An 18797-nucleotide genomic window follows, 5' to 3' on the forward strand; every position below is an offset into this window, starting at 1 on the left:
TTTGTTAGTGTACAGTGTTTGAGTGTCAGTGTATGGTGTTAGCGTGAGTCTGTATTTGCATATAGTGTTAGAGAAGGTGGTGCACAGAGTAACATGCAGGGATCAGAGCACTGAGCAGTGAAGAAGCTGTACAGAGTAGGGGCAGAGCAATTATTTCCTGTGCCTGGGTGTGATGTGCCCTCCCTACCTGGGTCAGCTGCCCCTGCATAAGAAATAATTGCTCTATACCCTACTATGTACTACTTCTTCACTGATCAATCCCGCTAGGCTTAAAAATGCAAGAGAATATTCTTGGCAACTAGGACTGTCCCTGAGTCTGTGAGCAGCATTAATGTATTGTATTCTGTAAACAGCATTACAATGCTAGAATAAAACCTTATTAGTAATTGGACCCTTTTATGTCTCAGGTTTTCAGGGCATCTTAATAATAGACAGTTGTTTAGATCTAAAAGAGGACACCAAAATCCTTGGAGCACCAGATATACAAACTATAAAGATTTAAAATATGAACCTGCTATAGTTTAACCTTTCACCTTTATTTCAGAGCCCATTTCTGCAATTTTGGCATTTTTTTACTTAATTCACTGACAATACAACCAGAAAATACGCTATATGCCAACATGTTCCATTAAAACGTATAATTTGCAACTCATTGCGGGTGGGAGAACTCCTAAATAGTAAGAGAACCATCTAATTTTCAAAAAATAAAAACATTCCTTTGTTAAACCAGTTCAGACTTTAAAAATCCAACATATATTTTCGAAAGCACACACACACTCCTGATTTTTTTTAAATACTTTTTGCAGGGATATACACAATATTAGGCTTTTGTCTACTAGAGTTTTTCTAGTCGTGCAAGGGTCAGCAGGAAAGACTTGATGACCTCAGTAGTTGTGTAAAAAAAACCAATTATGATGCAAAGCTGTAAAAATGAAGCAATCGCCATGGCAACTGTCCCCCAGGCCGCCCTGAATCCGGGCCGGCGGGCTGGCCGAATGGCCGGCAGACGAACATTCATGGCAGCCGCAAAGTTAAAAACTAAGCGGCTGCCACCGGGACTGTCCGCCGTGCACGCCTCCAAAAACAATGCGCGCGGCAACTGTGGCTGTGCGTCGGGACTTGATGTCAAATCCCGGCGCACAACACTGAAGCCACGCCCACCATCTTCCGCGCTCTCTGCACCGGAAGGACGGGACACAGAAGAGGAAGAATGAAGAGGAGGAAGAAAAGTGACAGTGCCAGAGGAAAGGTAGGAAAATATTAGTAAGTGTGTGAGAGTGATGGGTGTTATGCTATAGTTTATGATGAATGTTTGTGAATGAGGGTTTGAGATTGTATGGAAGTGTGGGGGGATAGCATGGCATAGGGAGGCTGTCTAGGCATGATAGGAGTGTGATTGCTGTTATCAATTTTTTTTTGTCCTACTGTGGTGTGTTAACAACACTTTTATTAAAAGTAAATTACATACCAAAATTGGACAGAAAAATTCAATAACAGTATTAATATATATATATGATTGCAAACAGCAATCACACGCCTATCATGCTAAGTCAGCCAGTGATTGTGATTGCTGTTAATTATATATATGTATATATATATACATATATATATATATATATTAATATTGTTATTGATTATTTTTTTTTGTCTAATTTTGGTGTGTTACTTTTAATAAAGTATTTTAAAAGTTGTTTTTTTTTTCGGTTTTGGCCAAATGAATGCAGAATTTTCAGTTTCGGTCCAGAATTTTCATTTAGGTGCATCCCTACTATGTACTAAGCCAGTCACTGAAGTGTTAGGCCTACACCACATCAATGTTTGGCTTAGTATATAGTGATAGGGGTTGTACTGCAGTATTGTCAGTGTCTGGCTTAAAGTATAGGCACACATTGACAGTGGTACAGCGTAATCCCTAAGTATATAATGTTAGCAGTTATGCTGTACCACCGTCAATGTGTGCCTCAGTATATAATGATAGCAGTTATGCTGTACCCCTGTCAATGTTTGCCTAACCATAGAAACTATGCAGTTTTAAAGTGTGTGTGTGTGTGTGCCACATACAGGATCTGCCACAGGTGCCAAATACTCTAGGTACGCCCTTGCGTCGTGCGGCAGTCAGGCCCAATGGCCATTCCTCAGCTCTTCGTCCCACGTCTAAAAAGGGGTGGGATGAAGAGCTGAGGCACAGCTATTGGGCGGCGCGGTGCGTGCACGCCGGCCGCTTTAATTTCATTAGGCGCCGGTGGAGTGACTGCCGCACGGCGGCCGCTTTCAATGTCGCTGGCAGCTGCTTTGGTGGCGCAATGGGCCACTTGACTAGACTTGCCCCCCAGGCCTTAGGCTGCCAGCCCTCCCCTGATCGCAATAATAACCTAAAAAACTGTAAATAATTCAGTGAAGCATTGGCCTTAAAAACTAGTTTGTGACCTTTCAGCACGTAATTGTACTACCTCTTAAACAATATTGCAGAAAAGTGGGACATTGGGCTTTTGCTTAGTTATTTTGAAAGATTATATCTAAAATAGCTGGACAGTGCCTATAAAAGCCCTGTCTGTAAAAGATCCAAATTACCTGTTCCATTCTTTGGAGTTAAAGGGAAGGTTTGCAGTATGTAAAATTGTTAAATCGTTTTACATTGAATTGAGTTTCATGGCTCGTAAGGACATTCTACAAAGCAAATAATAATCTAAATTTGCCTTGTTAACGTTATTCTGTTTGGCAGATGGAAGCTGGACTAAACTGCTATATTAGTCTAAGGACTTCTATATGTTATTTACTAGTAAATTACCCATATTGTTCCAAATAAAAAAGATCAGTTATTCGCTTTTACTATGTAGCTATATTTATTTCATATTTACTCGTGTTATTCTCTTAACAAGACTTTACTCTTTCTGCATAGTTTTTTTCCGTGGCAACTGGAAACTGCTTCCAGAATATTATAATTAAGTAATACATGATGTGTACAGAGTGACCAACTGCATGGCTACTGGACAGGCTTTTGCTTGGAGGGCTTTTTCCATAAACCACCCTGCATTTAAGTTGCATAGACGTTATTACATACAATCATTATTTTAGTAGGAGCTGGACTTCAGACATGAAAGTAAAAAGCATATCCCAAGAAGGAAAAAGGCAGCAAACTGTTCACAGATAAATCAATACGGTGGGATATGAGTTTCCTCACTAGGTTTGATAATTAGGATTTAGTCTAATGGTGCCCACGGGGCCAGAATGAGCCAGAGTGGAACTTGCCTGGGATGCCAAATAGGGCTAGGCCTGACGGCATATTTTTTACTTTTGAGGGTGCGGTTTTCGGGAGGTTATATAAGGGCAGGTGTCATTAGGTTAGGGGTCATATTGTGTGTCACCCTACCTCGTGTAGTTTGGCCTACTCTTCATCCCTATTGTGTGTGATGTTGGTTGGGCAGTTAATTTCGTCACAGTGAGGGTCATAGCAGGGCTGGTGCAAGGATTTTTGCCACCCTAGGCAAAAAATAATTTTGCCATCCTGGCTCCAGCCCCACAAGCCCCTCCCCTTTTGCCACTTACTGAATGACGCGGCTGCCTGCCTCCCATCAAGTGACCGCGGGCCGCGCTTCTAATAATTGACCGCGGCCAGCGGTTCACTCCAGCCCTGGGAAGAAGCTTACTAGGCATCTAGGGGGGAAATGCTCTAGGGGAGAGCATTTGGTGGCATTTCAGTGGGAGGTTCCTTGCTGATGGTTTAGACATACAGGTATGTCCTCCCTGTGTTGGTGGTACCTGGATAGCCTGGTAAGATTAGGGGTGCTTTTCGGTTGTTATTTATTCATGTTTATTATTTATGTTACTTATGTTATTTATTGTGTTCAGTTTGGTAGTCATTGCCCAGTTAACGCAGCTAGTTTTTGTTAAGTTGCTTGGCAATAGCTTGATTAAATAAATAAATCGTCTCTGACCTTTTCAACCCCACTCTTGGTTTCGTGTTAATTATCGGGTCGTTAAATTGGTTGATTGGGCCTGGCCCAGACATCGAGGGTACATCCGTCAGACACTTTGCATGTAAATTAGTTAATGGGAATATACAGCACTAACCATCATGTGATTGCTATGATGAAAGACTTGAAACATAAAATAATAAAAATACATTTTGTGGGTAGACAGGAGAGTCCGCTTTATGTCTATAGCTTTGCAAAACTATAGACCAGACGGTAATATCTCGTCATCTGGAGAATGCAATATAGCTGTAGACTTAAGGCCAAAGGAAATGCAGAACTCGACCAGACAAAACGAGAGTGGTTTGCAGCCTTGCGTGTCAAGCTCAAAACTGTGGTGAATTGTATTGTGTTTATCTGCACCAAGCAGATTTCAGCGCTTCCCTTTTTCAAAGACATACGTTTATCTGTCTGCAATTGGTTGTCTGGACCTTACTATGCAAGAGCGATGTTGTGGTTACTTCTGAGAACAGCTTGGTGTTCACTGTTCCTAAATGGACAACAGTAAATCTTTTATCTGATGGCTGAATACACCTTACATTGTCTAAACCCACTTCCGCTGGTGGAAACATTGGATCTGACTGCACTCTACTATAGAATCTTCTCTTCCTAAATTAGTAATTTCCCCCCAGCTGTAACACTTCCTACTGGGGTGTTTTTGGGAAACTTCTTTTGTATTCTACATTCGTCTGAGTTCTGTCCCAAATATTTTAGAATTCTTGATTTGCATAAAGACTAAGCTTACATTATTTATTGCAGACCTGAACTATAACAGTTGCGATACAGTAATGTGCTTTAGTGTATTTTAGTGTAAACATATTTTATCATGATAAGATATGAAAGTCACACAGCTGAATATACATCATTTTATATTCAATACAATTGTGAAAAACATCTGATTTTGTTAAATTACCATTTTCTTTAGATTTGGGCACCAGGGGGCTCTTCGTGTTCGTCTTCGTGCTCGTCTTCGGGAAAAAAAAAATCTTCGTATTCTGCGTTCACGAATTTCCACTTCCGTGAACTGCCGCGATGCCAAGGTAAGTTAGAAGGGGAAGGGACTGGGGAGAGTGGTAGACAAAGACGAAGACGATCACGAAGATCTTCGTGGTGTGTGTCTTCGTCTTCGCCTACGTTTTACCACCGCTGTCTTCTCTTCGGCGTGTCTTCGGAACGAACACGAAAACGCACTCTTCGTGTTTGTTTTCATGTTCGCCCGAAGACGAATGCACAAGTCTAATTTTCTTAGTAATTGTTCTAGCATCTCAATGGCCAAACCACCTTTTTTATAACATGAACATTTTATATAGCATGTTTAAACTACGTTTGCTCTAAGCCTCTGACAATGAATGCAAAGTATACATGAGATTATTTGGTTCCTTACATCAGATTCTATGTATTGTATACATCAGGACAGACCAGATGGGCCAAATGGTTCTTATCTTCAGTAAAATCCTATCTATCTTAGGACACAGTGCAGTATACAATCAGTTAATATATTGGCAACAAATCAGATTATTTAAAATGTGTAGTAACATAGCAGAAGTCTATATGTTTTTATAGCATTCCTTTAGTCATTTGCATTGGATGGTTTCAATTTGTTCGGTTTCTTTAGGTAACAATTATTGTTTTTTGGTTCTTTTTTTAAAAGGAACCATTTGAAGTCATTAGAAAGTCAGACACATTCAATGCAAGAACGTTATATTCTAGAACTGTTTTGCTATTTTATATTTTAATCTGATATTTTAAGCGCTGGCATCACATGACCTTCCGGTGATCCACCATAGAAGCTCCGGTGGAAGTGCCGGCAGCAGTGGAGGTTGTCTGTGCGCATCCCGTAGCCGGTGAACATTTGCGGGATGCCCACAGACAACCTCCTATGCTGCCGGCACTTCTGCCGGGGCTTCTGTGGTGGAGCACCGAGGTTATGGTCGACTGGTGGTTAGCATTGGTTTTGGGACTTTGTTATTTGGTTGTTTATTGTGTGTTTATGTTAAGGGTCCCTAAACCCATCAAAAAACAATGCATTCCAATCTCGCACATGCACGGGCCTTGTCACCAAGGGGTTAAGGCAAACACAGTTTTGTTGTGCCCCTTGGCTGCTAAGCCATTTCCCACCCTGGTGCTAAGATGGTTTTCGACATTTTGGTGCATCTCACGTTTAAACGCGTTTAGAAGTAAATTTCTTGGGGATAAACTATACAAATCATATATTGTTTTTTTCAGCACACCCAGCAGATTCCAAATATACCATTTTGATATGTGTATGTCTCATTAGGTTTGCAAAATAAAGCCAAAAATGGGAAAAAAGTGTAAATTTTCACTTCCGACTCAATAAAAACTAGTTCGTAATGTTATTTTTCTAAACTCTAATATCAAAAGCTGTGTTGCTAAATATTTGTAGAAGGTAACCAGTCTAAAATAAACAGAAATTGAGAACAGTAGACTGTGTTTTTCTAATATTTTATAGCTAAAAGTTAAATTTATTAGACTATCACAAAAGACATCTTTAAATTTAATGCATGGCTGGCGTCAATTAAACAGCTCTAGCTGCCCGGTATGTTAAAATATGCCAACAAAACTATATGTTTTTAGAAACTACACCCCCAGCTGCAGCAAATGAGGTCTTAGTTGTATTTGTATCACAAATCTGACGTGCACAACAAATAAGTGAATATCACACTTCTAAAAAAAAAAAAAAAATTTAATTAAAAGCAACAAGTTCATTTATGTCTTGCGCACTCCAGTCTTGTGCTACGAATACATGCAGCCCCTCATTTGATGCGCCAAGGGGTGTAGTTTCTGAAAATATATACTTTATGTACCATAATTTAACTTTCCAGCTGTCTAGAGCTGTCTAAATGCAGGCATCACCCCTAAATGTTTTAAGACAATTTTTTAACAAGATTCTCCAATCTGCCATATCTGACGTTAAAGTGGTCTAGACATTTGGGAAGTTAAATTAGCGTACATAAACTACATATTTCAAGAAACTACACCCCTTGGAGCGGAGCTTCAAATGAGGGGTTACATGTATTTCTAGGACAAAACTTGAGTGCACAAATAATGATGGAATATGTCGCTTTGGCTAGAAAATATGTTTTTTCTAACCATAGCGACAGGTTCATTTGTGTCTTGCGCACTCCAGGTTTGTACTAGAAACACACGCAGCCCCTCATTTGATGCGCCAAGGGGTGTAGTTTTTTCAAATATGTACTTTTTGTGCCATAATTTAACTTCTTACGTGAGCAGTAATGCCACATCAAGGCTTCAACCCTAATTACTGACCATTCACACATCTTTCATATCTCCATTCACTCGCAGAACCACACACCATACTTTCCATACATTCACTCACAGAAGCACACACCATTCTTTCCCCTTAGAATCCCAAAGAAATTATGGTAAAGGGAGAAAACAAAATCACTTTTACAGCAAAAATAAGTTTTGCAGTAAAAATGCAAGGCGCTCCAGCGATGAGATGGTTACTCACGTACCGCACAGGCTAAATGGGTGATTTTAATAATATTTGCAGTTCATCAGGATTTCAAAAATTGCCTTCCTCTACCATTGGCTAAATTTAACCCCATGATCCCTTTGATCATGATCCCTTTAAAATTTTGTATCGGCCATTTTTAAAAAGGGAATGTGACTTTTTCATAGCTATATGATCACTGTGGTAACATTGGCTACCACAGTGATCATTTAGCTAGAATACTTAAACTTTTTTATTTTTTTTAAAGTTAAACTAGTTTATGTTTAGATATTTTAATTTGGGTGTCTTTAGGCAATTTTGATCTTTATTTATCTGCCTTTAGAGACCCCCAACTCCATTTTTTTTACTTTTTTGTACATTTTTATTTTTTTTACTTAATATTTTCTATTCTTTTTTCAGTGAGGCGATTACCTTTCCAACGGTATATGTTGGGGGTCTGTAGCTGCTTAGATGCCTGAGATACAGGCATCTAAGCAGCATGCCCCCATACCTCTTTAACTGACAATTGTCAGTTTTCAATAAAGTTGCGCGATGACGTCATCGCGTCATTACCAGCCGGATCGGGTGGTCCCAGTGATGCCCTTCAATATGAGGGGCAGATCGCCGGGGTAGGTGGTGATGGGGGTCCACAGACCTCCATCCAGGTAGGGTAGTGACTGGGACTGCTAGCGACGGCACCATGCCCTCGTTAGCAGTCAAGGGGTTAATAAAGTGTGCTGTGGCCTGTTTTATCCAATTCAGTCTCAGTGTCCTTATTTGGTGGGTCTTGATGGTAGTTTGATGTCAGAGCGTGGTACACACTACCTACATACAAGTGCTGTGTATATCCTTATGATGTATAGATGACACACAATTGGCATTCAGAATTTAAATGAGACCATACTGTCATACCTGAAGACCAGTTGCTGAGTCTTTCTGAAGGACTTATAATGACTTTTAAAACATGTCATATTGGTAACATAACCTGCAATGAGGCAGTGAAATAAATAAAAAAATTACCCCAACAAAACCTTTCAGCAAAGTCAGGCCCGATTCAGGCTGCGGAGCTGCTTATCTCTAGTTTTCCCTGCCTCGCTACCGTTCCCCTGCCACGCTACCTTTCCCCTGCCTTGCTACCGTTCCCCTGCCACGCTACCTTTCCCCTGCCTTGCTACCGTTCCCCCTTTGCTGTAATCCATTCCTGGATTTCCCTTTGCTCAGCTGTTTCCTATATATTTATCTCAAAGAAATGCATCATGATTTTACCCAATAATTTTGCAATGTGTATTTTCTAAACTGTCAGATTTGCCTTCAGTTTTTATGGCTTTTATGCTTTTTAGATTGTGCGCTCCTCTATTTTTGTATATTTTTTTGTGCCAGGTATATTTAAATAAACATTCATGGTAGCGTGTAAAGATGCATTGTCAATGTCCCAACCCCCCCCCTCAGATTTTGCTGAAACTGAGTCAGACGGATAAAGGAAATGATGCACTGAGCAATGGGAAATCCATTAAAATTCTGAGAACAGCTACTTACATACAACATACATTGAAGGTTTCTATATTATTCACAGGTTTTGTATTGCGTCTCTACAGAGCACAGAATCTATGTAAAACAAAGGATAAGTAACCCCATTTATATCTACAAAAATATTTAACATTTTAACTCTTTTTTTATATCTAGCATATAAAGATCTTAAAAAATAATTTAAAAATGTTACTATAAAAGAGCTTTAAAAATCACGAGTTATAAATGCCTTTAACAAATTTATCACTACTTTGTTGCAAATTATTCTAACTGAAGTTACTGAATATCCTCTGAAAAATGACAGAAGTGTACCTGTGGGCATTTCCCCCCCGTGTTTTTGTATGTTTCGAGTCTGTTTTCAGATTATTTAATATAGTAAATATTATCTTTAATCGTTACTCTGCATTGATAGACTAAGTAATATAATTACTTTTTCCTGTCCATACAATACACAAAACCATACATTAATATTTTTTTTTCACAACTACTTTTGCATTCATGACTGACCGTGTACCATGTAGCAGTACCTTCTCACATACCATATTTGCTCGATTATAAGATGACCCCTCCCAAATGTGAATATTTATTTATAAAACAAAAGAAAATGCCTGAATATAAGACTACCATTTAGGAAAAATAGTTTTACTAGTAAATAATTCACATGTAAACTATTTTTTCATATTTAACAAAAACTATGCATTTCTTGGTTATATTTCCTTTCATTTGCCAACCTGCCCTCAGTTATGCACATTTGACCCCAGTTATGCACATCTGCCCCAAGCTTGCCACTCTGCCCCCAGATATGTCACTCTGCCCCCCCAGGCTTACCAATGCATCCCCAGACTTGGCCCTCGTGCTCCAGATTCCCTGGTGTCTAGTGGGTGTAGCCAGTGGATGTCTGCGAGATGCACGTACACAACATCTGCTGCTTCCCGGCACTTCCACCAGGGCTTTGTCATGCATGCAGACAACCGCTGCTGCTACCCGGGACTTCCGCTGGGGCTTCTATGACTGAGCACCGGAAGGTCACGTCATGCCAGTGCTCCATCATAGAAGCCTAGTGGAAATGTCGGGCAGCAGCGGAGGTTGTCTGTGTGCATCGCGCAGAAGTCCACCGGCTGCCAGAGAGGAGGATCCAGGTCCCCTGCAGCACTGTGGGATATCTGGATCTTAGTCTTATAGTCAGACCTCTATTAAAACCTTGTCTTATATTTGAGCAAATACGGTATCTACCAGGGTTTCTGTCCTCAGACTTTTGTAAATCTGCTATTACTGTGAGTTTAACTAAAAATTATATTAGAGAGAAGGTACACAATGACAGAACTGTGCAAGGGAAGGTATTCCTGAATATATAAGGTCAGTATCAGAAATTGCAAATTTAGTACATTTATTCAAAGAAGAATTAGAAAACAGCTGTTTTTCATGGAAAAAAAGTTCCGGTGGAGGCCTGAAGTGGCCCATAAATATAGCCGAACAAAGCACACCTGCCTCAAAGCCTTGCCCAACACATATTCACTAAAAGAGACTGCACAATAAACAGATAACGGGGATACATAACTAATCCCTTCACAATCTCAATTGTGCTTTAAGTTAGATTCATTAGACACACTGTTGGCTGCTTGTGGAATTGCAAGTTCAAAACTCAACAAAATCAAGGTTATGGTGGTGGAACAGAATCTTAAAAACAGTATCCCAGGGTTAAAACGAGTTACTCCCAAAGATGGATCTTCAGGATTTCAGTTATTATTCATGCTGCTTGGATCTTTTTACCCATCACTCATCACAAATTATGCATTAGATTTGGATAGATCTTTTTCCTTTCCAATAACCTGAATAACCTTTTGCATCACCTCTGTCTTGTAGTGTAATGGCTAATATTAAGCCAAAGTGTCTTTATTTATTTTTTTTGTTCTTTTAAATCAAACTTTTGTTAATTTAAAAAAAATTATGTGTGCATATTTCATGATTTCAGTAAAATATGCACAGAAGAACATAGCTAATGACAGCATTACTTGATATAAATTTTTATAATATTAAGAGCAAACTTAGGAAACCTAAATTCTATTACCACCAAAATATACATTTCATAGGCCACTCCAACATTCTTGATTGTGCTATTCATTTCAAATCCGCTTGTTTTCTTTGGTAATTATGCTCCATTGTTAATAATATTTAATGTATTTGTTTGTAGAAGATTACACAAATTGCCTTTGGGTTTCCCCTAATAATAAGGGTTAGGAGAATCAGTGACACCTCTATTGAATGTGCTGAGTATGTGTATATGCGAATATCAGTATATCAAAATGACCAAAGTACAATACTCTGGGTTATCTACTTTTCAGAATCGTATAGTTTTGTGTCACTATTTAGAGCTATTGGAATTATAGAAAACATTACAATATCCAAACACATATGCACACCTTTTAGTATATGACCTATAACTGCCAAAATAATGAACATCCTATGAGGTGTATCCAAAAACATTTGGACTAGCTGTGTACAATTTGTAACAGATAAAACTGTAAAACATGATGTTTTTTTGCAAAATGTTTCACTTTTTAAATATTTTTTCATTCTAACTGGTGGATTAACTAGATTACCGTATTGGCTCGGATATAGGCTGCCCCCGTATATAGGCCACACCCTAAAAGTTTGGTGCTTTTTTAAAGAAAAAGTTTTTTTCTTTAAAAAAGCACCAAAAAAACATGCTGCCACTCTGTCTCCCCCCCCTGAGATATGCTGCCACTCTCCCCCCCGAGATATGCTGCCACTGTCCTCCCCCCCCGAGATATGCTGCCACTGTCCTCCCCCCCGAGATATGCTGCCACTGTCCCCCCCCCGAGATATGCCGCCACTCTGCCCCCCTGACTTACCAGAGCAGACTCCCGGGTGTCTTGCGGGGTCGGCGGGGGACATCTACGCAATACGCGTATACAACTTCCGGTGCCGGCACATCCGCTGAAGTTGTATACGCGTATTGCGTAGATGGCCCCCGCCGGCCCCGTAAGACACCCGGGAGTCTGCTCTGGTAAGTCTTGGGGGCAGAGGTAAAACGCATTGTGCGGACGATCACCGGCTGCGGCGATCAGGGCCGGCCCGACAATGGAGCCGAGTGGGGCAACCGCTCCAGGCGGCACTTTTGAAGGGCGGCACTTTGCCGCCCCAAGCCCTTTTTTTTTTTTTTTAAAGCGAAAGAGAGAGAAAGGGGCGCCGAGTGTTTTTCGCTTACCAAGCTGTCAGTACCCGCTCGGCGCCCCTCTCTCTCTCCTCTGCGGCGAGTCTTCCTGTTCGGTCTCGGTGCCGGCTTGTAATGCTGAGTGCCGGGAGATTTCCGGCGCTCAGCATTACAAGCCGGCACCGAGATCGAACAGGGAGACTCACCGCAGGACTGCTGAAAGGTAAGTACAAGGGGGGGGTGGCAGGGACGGAGGGAGAGGAAGGGTAGATAATGGGGGGGCGGCAGGGACGGAGGGAGAGGAAGGGTAGATAGGTGGGGGGGGCAGCATTTTAAAATTCGCCCCAGGCGGCATTTTGCCTTGGGCCGGCCCTGGCGGCGATGCGGGTAAACAACCTCCGCAGCCAGTGACCGTCCGCACCATGCGCTTAGACAACCTCCCGTGCTGGCACCCCCCGTGGAAAGTGCTGGCAGGGGAGGCTGTCTGAGCGTATCAGAGAGTAGGATGCAGGTCCCCTGCACCGCTGTGGGGGATCTGTATCCTAACCCCGCTGCCTGCCTGGCGCCCGGTGGGGGGAAAAAGTGCGGCCTATATTTGAGCCAATACGGTAATATGATTTAAAAACAAAGCCCTTCTGAAAAAAGAATATATATCTGTACATGTGCTAAATACATAGAAGACATCTTTAAAACGCTGCCATCCACAAGTGTAAAATGTCTCAGGTCGGAAGGGCTTTTTATAAACAATTTTGAACCAGCGGGGTTATGTGACATCACATGATCCCAAAGTGAAACCGAGACTGTTTGCACAGGAGAAGACCGAAAGCTGCAGGTGTAGTAAGGAGGTACAGGTGGAAGGGAGGGGGTATGTATTAAGTTAAGTTATAAATTAAGATTTTTTTCATTTTAACAGATGGAAAAGGTATGAAAAAGCAGTAAGATAACCCTAGTACACCATGCACAAATAAGCTGAAGCCTTCTTGCTTGTGAGTCAGCACTACTACGAGCCACATGCAGCAGCCCCCCACCCCGACACACACACACAAAAAAAATAATAATGTTGGCAGGAATGTTTATTTCACACATTTTTAACTTAAATTAAATTATTAATTAAATTATTAATTTATATAAATAACATTTACTGAACAGATGAAGCATGGAATAAAACCACTACCACAGTGCCCACAGCAGAAGACATTGTGCTGCCTGGGTCCAAGAATGAAATGCTGCCCCTAACAAAACCATGCCCATCAAAACCACACCCACATCCACTATGTGACAACCGCATTAAAGCACACACACCCAGACACTCACACTAACACGCACACATGGCAGAATTCAAAGCAGCTTAATTAGGGTTTTTTTGCCTTCTTTTGGATCAAGAGTAGGAAGGTTAGGTAGAAGGATTTAACTTTTTTCAACCTTATGTACTATGTAACTATGTAACTGGTTGTGCTACTCTTGGCAGCATCAACTGCAGCAAACATTTGAGATAACTGGCAATGAGCCTTTTAGTAATCAAGATTTTTGTTGACAAAAATGAGATGAGCCTTTGGGTCGACAACTCCAGAGAAAATAATATTCAAAAAAAGTAAAGTCAACTAAGCAATATCTTTGGGTGTGAAACGTAAGGCGTTGACCTATGGGTTGACTGATCCCTCACAAACATTACTTTATATATTTATATATTCACAAACATCACTTTGTCTGAATATTATTTTCTCTGGAGATGTGGACCCAAATTCTGTTGTTTGATTTTGAAGCACGTTTAGCGGTTGAAGTCCCACTTCAACACTGAGGCTGCGGGTTACATGTGTTGTGAGCCGAGAAGCACGGATTTTAAAATGTTTACCACTCTTCCAAGTTTTCGCCTTTTGTAGATAATGGCTCTCACCATAGTTCACTGTAGTCCCAGAGCCATAGAAATGGCTTTGTTACCCTTTCCAGACTGATAAATGTTGATGATTTTGTTTCTTAAATGTTCTTGAATTTGTTTAGATTCTTACATCATGAGCTTCTTTTTTGAGATGCTTTAGCTTTGCAAGACAGGTTCCATTTAATTGATGATTAGATTCAACAGGGTTGTTTAGATTCAACAGGGTGGGCAGCGATTGTGCCTGATTGCCTAGTAAAATGAACCCGAATATTAATTACATTTGATTAATTTGTTGATTTTGTAACTGAGGGAGTAATTACTTTTTCACAAAGGACCATATAGAGTTTGATAATATTTGAAAAAAGATTGTATAATAAGTATTTACACAATCAACATATCTATACTTACCTTAATATGAATGAATCAAGCATGAATGAACTCATCGATAGATGCTAGCACACATAAGTTATAAGATTGTGTTCTGATTCATGCTCTAAAGTGTGTTGTGGATTCCACAGTAAAATATTTAAAAAACAGAATGATAATATTTAATGTAAGGTCAGGTGTTAGGACTTAACCAATGATGAAAACAGTCTACATTTCTAGATTTTTACCATATAACCAATTTACATAAAGTTTAACATAGGCAGCTGTGGTCTGTGGCTGAAATGACACGTCTGTTGTATTAGAAGGGAAACTAGATTGAGTTGGCAATATGCCACACATGCATATATATTGCAACTGCATTTTAAAAAGTTAATTAGACTATTGAACCAGACAAATGTTCCCAAAACGCAACAGGAGACAAGGGTTTGTCATACCTGTTTGGGTTTGTCTTGTTATTGGGTTTGTCTTGTTATTGGGTGCCATAATCGTACCAGCAATGTTTTGGAGTAAGTACATTCAGTTGCAAAAATGAATCTGATATTTTTATGTTTCATACATTTATGTTATTGTCACCCAGGAGTTTTAATGAGTAGCCCCACTTGTAAGTGTTAACCACTAAATACCATTAACCTATAAAATTAACAGGTACTATAATATCCCTACATTATCATACAGGTAACATAGATTGAGAAGAACAATTTGAACAATTATCTTTCACATTTTTGGCAAGGGTTGGCCCAGTAAAAGGAATCACCTTTAACTATAGACAATTTTCTGTTGCAGCACTACAGCTACACTTAGTATGTTATAGCACTTGATACATTGACAGCTTGGATAGATTGGGTGGCCATGTTGTCCTCTGTTTTTCATAACTTAATACTGTCTATTAGTGGCAGTCATTCATATAGTTAATCTAAAATGACCAGTAGTTTTCCATGATAATACCATATAACATATAATAAAATTGTTGAAAAAAATGTTTTAGTATTAGCAAAACTACTGTGCTAGATGCTATTTTAAGATCTTATTTTAATAACGTTACATTACAGTAGATTATAACCTCATGGAGAGTTTTGGGAAACCACAAATAATGTATCTCAGAGATATCCTATGGCCTGTTTTTAGAATAAAAAAATAAATCCATGCCAAAATGGCATGATACCAAACCTTAACCAAGGGGTAAAATACATGTTATGCTTTCATATTGTTCTGATATTTTTTTGTGGGTTATGAAAACACAAATAACATTGGTGATTAAATGTAGCTTTGGGAAAATCATTACTAATTATTTAGTCATGCAATATTTTATTTTCACATTCTTAATTTTTGCCTGGAACATTTAATAGCTATTTGATACAAAGGCAGGTACTGATACTCACAAAAATTGAAAAAGCTCATTCAATTTCTATGTATTTTATGTAATTCAACCTTCTAATGAAAGAATAAAAATGACAGATCTGCTAAGGCGCTTGTATTAAGATTGTTAGCTTGTTTGAGTAGGGCCCTCATCACCTGTTGTCTCTGTAAGTCAATTTGTTATGTTACATACTACTTGTTATGTCCTGTCTACCCATTGTACAGCGGTACGGAATGTGATGGCGCTATATAAAACAATAAATAATAATAATAATAACATGCTAGATAATACAATGAATGTATAATCTATTTAGAACAGCACCTTTAATGGTACACACTGTTAATGTTCTAGACACACAGATTGTTAAGGTGAAAATTAGGTAAAACATGTGCAAATGGATTTATAAAAACTCACATGCCAAGATAATTCTCTCAGTAAAAAAGATTTATGATTTTTGTAATTGACTGAACACTAAGCGGGAAAGATAGGTACTTTTTCCAAAAAACCTCCCTTAGAAAAGGAACTTACATTAATGAATATTAAAATAATAAAAAATACAAGTCAAAAAGACAGTATTTATAATGATTCTTGCCAACAAACCCTTTATTTCCACTGCCCCTTTTATACAATTTCCATATTTTATCCAGCTATATAATTTTCAAAATCAAGTAATACAATTTGTGTTGTGTTAAGCTATACTTAATCATCTGGATTAATTTAATAATATAAGATTTTACCTTACCTACCACACAAATAACTTTGTTATCGACTGTAAAAATACTAAAGGGACACTAAAGTGTAGTAGCCAGTCTACACGGGTTAAATGCATGTGAACATTAATTACTTAGATTTGTTTCTGACATTAAGAAAATAGCAGTGGATGAAACAAAATCTGAATAGAATGTAACTTTTGCTTCAAGTCTCTTGGACCTTCAACCACTTCCTAAACCTCAAACTGGCACAATCTACAAAGCAGCTTCAGACACTGAAATACATTGATGCAAAAGTCAGAAGTCTCAATCATTTATCTTGCAGCCCCTAAAAATGTGCCCACAAGTTACATGTGCTTTACTTACCATGGAAAAAGCCATTGGAAAATGCAACAAATGGTTCAATGATTTTGTTTGAATCCATCATGGTGGCCTCGTCGAAGGCGACAGTTTATTCCTTGTGGTTTAGACCAAGCTGGCAGAGAGAAGGGGGAAATATAAATTGACTGGAATAAAGGAGACAGCTCCCCATAGACATTGAGAGTCTCTGAATTTGCATGGCCACAGGAATGTGTAACCACTAATTTGCAACATAGTTTGTTTCCAAAGATGAAAAGACAAAGAAGACATGGATTCAATAAAGAATAGAGTGTTCTTCTAAAAATCAGAAAAAAATGAGATAGCTTTACCTTTTTATGACAGACTAATACATATGTAGATAATGTACATTGTAGTTTATAAATGCTTAACAGTGCAACGTTTGTGGTTGTGTGGTTGTGGGGAAGGCCCCAAAGCCTCTCAACTCAGCTAGAGAATGAACAGAGAAAGGCAGTATAAGAGTGGTAGAAAACAATCACATGATGTGATATGAACAACCCTACAAAGTCTACTTTTGAAACTTTCTTACTCAAGCCCAGCTGACTCACTGCTTGTGAATTAAGTAGATACATAATTTTCTATGCATTTATACACCATCACGCAATGTGATGGATTTGAGGTGTGTTTTCTAACAGCTTCTCGGTAAGATATTTCAGTAAAATGTATGCTAGACTACACTGCAAGCAATATATGACAAGGAACGAATGCATTTGCAAAAACTTGGATCAGACAGGAAAATTTCATTTTTACCATATGTTTGTTAAACCATGATTACCCTTTTCCATATTTGATGAACCCACACAAATGATACATCATTTTGTTCTGGAGAAGTAGAGTATTATTTAACATACATAACATATAATAATTATTAGTGATAAAAGATAAAATATTAAAATAAATGAAATATTTTTTTCTTTTAAACTGTAGATGCCACAGCTGTACAAGGACCCAATTTATGTTCAGCGACATCTCCTGATTAAAGTCATACCCCACATACATATTTTTTGTATGTTGAAGAAGTAGTTTGGCTCTTATACATTTTTGAGGTCAGATATATCACTGGGCTCCTAATATGTGCGCAAGTCTATATGCCTTCCGGTAGGTAGTATTCTCCTGGCATCCACCAAAGCCAGATGGTGGTGTCCATAGTGATATTTGGTTTGTCTGCAGCTGCTTGGCTTGAGTTTTTATTTAATGAAGCTCCCCACGCACAGTGTTTATGCTGATGTTGCTTTCAAAAGCAGTTTGGAATTCTGTTCTCAGTGATGCTACAGAAGACAGGCAATTTTTTACATGATACACACTTCAGCCCTGCTTTGTGAGTGTATGTGTGGTCTATCGGTTTGTGGCTGAGCTGTTGTTACTATAAGACACTTCCACATCACAATAATCACAATAATAGCTCTTACATTGGACTGGGGCAGATAAAGAAAGGCAGGAATTTCACAAACTGCCAATTGTGGCATTTGAAGTCACTGAGCTCTTCATTATGACATTTTACTCCCAATGCTTGTCTATGGAGTTGACATGCCTGTGTGCTTGATTTTATACACCTGTTACCAACAAGTGTGGTTGAAAACACCTAAATGCAATAATTAGACGTGGTGTCCACTTGTTTATATATATATATTGTGATTAAGGATCTTTGAGCCCTGGACTTATTATACAGGCCTCTCTAATCTTATGTCAAACTAATTAAATCACAATGCTAAAAAAACAGTTTACTTCAATAAAAATACCAGGATGCCCATTGTGCAGTTACGAAAAACTTTGCATACTTTAAACACTGCATTCTACAATTCTGTTTTTCCTGTATTTAGTATTGTTTGCTCACATTGACAATATCTGTTGTTTGCACCTCACTTGCAGACGTGTCTTTTCTCCCCTCTTTCCTTTCCCCTTTTTCTTTTTGCCTGCGCTTTTAATCTGCCATAAATATAT

Source organism: Sceloporus occidentalis, unplaced genomic scaffold (genome assembly GCF_023333645.1).
Source record: "Sceloporus occidentalis isolate IW3139 unplaced genomic scaffold, rSceOcc1.0.p SCAF_133, whole genome shotgun sequence".
Lineage (NCBI taxonomy): Eukaryota > Metazoa > Chordata > Lepidosauria > Squamata > Phrynosomatidae > Sceloporus > Sceloporus occidentalis.